Below are 3,684 nucleotides of genomic sequence, written 5' to 3' on the forward strand. Positions count from 1 at the left end.
TGGAGTTTGCATTTTCTTCCCACATCTGTGCACATTTCCAGGGATGTGCAGGTTATGCGAATTAGTCATGGGAAATGCAGGGGCGGGGTGGGTCTGGATGGGATGCTCGCTAGAGGGTCTGTGTAGACCTAATAGGCTGAATGGCCTGCTTCCACATTGCAGCAGTTCTATGATTTGTCTATTTTAACATATGGCCAGGATGATCTTTCACTGGGGCCTTGTTAATGTTTCAGCGGTTGGAGTACCTAAAAATGTGCCTTTGCTGTTAACGGTTTTTGTGTGGGATTTATTATATAAAGACTTGCGATTCACCCCTAAAAGATTATACTTCCCTGTGTATTTCATTTTACATAAACTCATATTATCTCTACTGTTCTGTTCAGGGTGGGGAAATATGGTGGGCAGGCAGGTGGGTATGCATTGGTCTCCTCAGCACTAATGGCATTCTCAGTTGAGGATACAGTACTGTCATAGAGTCATAGAGATGCACAGCATGGAAACAGATCCTTCGGTCCAACCCATCCATGCCGACCAGACATCCCAACCCAATCTAGTCCCACCTGCCAGCACCCGGCCCATATCCCTCCAAATCAATGACTGCCTCATCCAATTGTACTATTGTGATGCACATGGTGTTGTCCATCTCTGGGTAAACTTCCATGGTTGTCTCTGCTGGAATTTTCATGCTCCATAATTCTGTGCTCTTAACCCCTAAATTTGGTCAACACAGTCTTATGGTGAGTTTTAGGGCTACCCATGGCTATGTTAACATAAAATGTCTGAAAGTCTGATATAAGATAGCTGAGGAAGATTTTTGACTGAAACAGCAGCTTGCACAGTCTGCTGTTCCAAGACAAACTATAAGATAGAGTAATTAGATGCATTCATAGAATGAGCTTATTCAAGGTAACAAGATTAAGATAATGCACAAAGGGTCTTGTGAAATGAATAGAAAATGAGTTGCAACAAATGCAATTGTTACTGATATAGAGACATTTGATGAGGAATATCCTTGAGAAATGCTGATAGAAGACTGGTCCAAAGTTTGGTATCGATTATAAGATAGTAGGGAAGAGTCTAACCCACATCAGTTAGGATCCCCCCTCTGGTAGCCACAAGTAATGTATAAAAAATGAATTTTAAGTATACGGGCTAAAATAATTACACAAAGATCAGTATCCCCTCACCTAGTCACACTTTATTGGGACATGACCTCTAACCAGCTAGATCAGAACCAATCCCTTAACTGACTAGAAACCCTGCTACTCCTGTTTCTATCTGTCACCAGGACTCTCTGATTGGGGTTGTTAACCTGGGCCAATCAGAGAATTCATACTCAACAAGATCCTCATTGCAACCTCATTCCAATCACTACACAGGCATAAGGGCAATAACAGACAATAACATTTAACTGCATTCCTATGAATGTTCAGTCCAAGGCAGATAGGACCTCCCTTGGTATTGGTGGAGCAGGACTGAATAACTGGTGCAGGAACTGCAGGCTGAATTGTGATTGAATTAGACCCAAGGATAAGATAGTCTGATAAACATCATGAGAAGATCTAGAACTGTCAATCAACTGATCATGTATCACATTATTAATCTGTTTGGATGTCTATGTAATTAATTAATAATATGATTGGATTATAACAGCCAAAGATGGGCTAAAATCAAATAAATTAAAAATGTATGTTTCCCTTTGCCAGTGAAGATGCTTCTAGACAACCAGAGGTTTTCTTCTCACCTGTGTAAAACAACAAAGCCCTTTGACAATGAAGAGTACCTGGGTGTTGAGTGATTAAGTTAGTCATTTTACCCTGACAGTAAGCTTATGCAATTTTGACTAATTTGGAGTAACTTGCGTAGAATTTTGACTTGTTCGAGGCATCATTCTGTTGGATTTAATGTTCTGATGCTTCCAACTTTGACACAACCAGAGTTTCATGCCATCCAAAGTTGTCCTATCAGCATTTCATAACATGTCCATTATGAATAGAAAATAATCGCCACAACAGTGCCACCTGGTGGTTATTTTGCTTCCGAATCACATCAGCATTAATTTTAATCTGTATCTCCCGATGAAATATACACTAACAATGTCACTTAGAGTCCCATCCTTATATTGTAAACTGACTGAAAAGTTTAATGAAAATTAAATTTTACTATGTTGTAGTGACCATAATGAACTTTAAGTTCCCTTCATGTTTGTAAAGAACTGATGCTCGTAGAATAAACAAATCCTCCTTCATTACCTTCAGGCTCTCCATGCGCTTAAATTTCCCAATTTATATTAAGTCTGCCAAGCCAAAACAAAATTGTTATTTCACGTTGATGCCATTCAGCATTTCCAGTGTTTCAAGTATATTTAATTTTATTTTTTTATGATGGAGTCATTCCAACCTCACTATTGTGTACAATGGCCGTTAGAGAAAATATGATTGTATGTAAATATTTATACGAATCAATTATTATCAAATGACACATACAAGGATGTATTATTATTTCCTGGGTAAATTGAAACTTTATTTACGCTCAGTTCCACACAGAAATCGTTAACACCAGCGGCTCTTTTTGGTATTGGACTCTTCCACCATTGACACACTAACAATGTCCCAGTGAGACTTCATGGTCACCACGGGCGAATACCTCAGTGTGCGCATGCTCGAAGGAGGCGCGCCGTCTTTCCGGCCTGGCCAGGCGGGCTTTATCACGAGGCCGCTCTAAAATGGCGGAGGGAGGTGACAGTGTGAGGGTGTGTCCACATTTCTGAAAACTGTTTTAACTCCCCGGTGAGTACAAATATCGGTCGTTTATTTGATCTATTTCGTCGTCATGACTAGTAAAGGAACTGGCTTACTAGTGTTATTGTGGAATATGCCTGAATAAGAAAGACACATTTCCGAGAGTCCTGGGTTGGGTTGAAGCCTGTTTATAAATTTCCTCAAGTATCATCCGTTTGTCTCGAGCTGAGTCTCGGCATTTCACACCTCTCCCCAAGCTAGCAAGCAAGTCTTGTTTCTTGATGAAGGTCTTCATGATTCACCATTAGTTGGCCCTAAGTACGAGTTAAACGTGAATGTTTTTGAGTTATGTAATTTACGCAGCCGGTTATTGTTGTCCAGTCTGTTTAAAAATAGTACGGTTGACTTGGTAGAATGGCAATTCAGGGTTTATATATTTAATATGGTTAATGAACAGTGAAATTGATACGTTATGAAACGCACACAAGTTGTAAGCGGAGCAAGTTAGCATCTGCAGTATAGAAACGGTTCTTGTTTTGGGGGTGCAGCAGTCAAAGTGAAAATGAAACAAACAGAATGCTGGATAAACTCAACTGGTTTGGCAGCATCTGTGAAGAAAGAAACAATTTGATGTTTCAAGTCTGATATGAATTCTTCAGAACTTCAAAATGAGAAGATATAATGGAGGAATGAACTATGCAGCAAATGGCAGAGCCCTTAAAGCATCAACATTAGAGGAAGGTCTGCAGTTCCTTGAAATGCAAATGGCTAATAAGGTGGCCAAGCAGGCATGCTTGCCTTTGTTGGTTGAGGCTTAGATTATAAAAATTGGCATGTCATTTTGCAGTTGTATCGAGGTTTAGTAATGCTACATTTGGAATATTGTGCACAGCTCTGGTTGTGATTCTGCCAGAAGGATGGAGAATCTTTGGAGAAGGCATAG

General features: G+C 39.9%; 1 protein-coding gene across 1 annotated transcript in view; it reads left to right on the top strand.

Annotated features, from left to right (window-relative positions):
* Positions 1–1,776: 1,776 nt before the first annotated feature.
* The window catches only part of LOC122551059, a 69,537-nt gene continuing 67,629 nt past the window's right edge, over positions 1,777–3,684 (top strand). Inside the window, exons 1-2 of the mRNA XM_043692701.1 lie at positions 1,777–1,823; positions 2,537–2,789. The gene's annotated coding sequence lies outside the window, so the exon portion shown is untranslated. The remainder of the gene's footprint in view (positions 1,824–2,536; positions 2,790–3,684) is intronic.

The sequence above is a fragment of the Chiloscyllium plagiosum genome, chromosome 6 (genome assembly GCF_004010195.1).
Source record: "Chiloscyllium plagiosum isolate BGI_BamShark_2017 chromosome 6, ASM401019v2, whole genome shotgun sequence".
In the NCBI taxonomy this organism is placed as follows: domain Eukaryota; kingdom Metazoa; phylum Chordata; class Chondrichthyes; order Orectolobiformes; family Hemiscylliidae; genus Chiloscyllium; species Chiloscyllium plagiosum.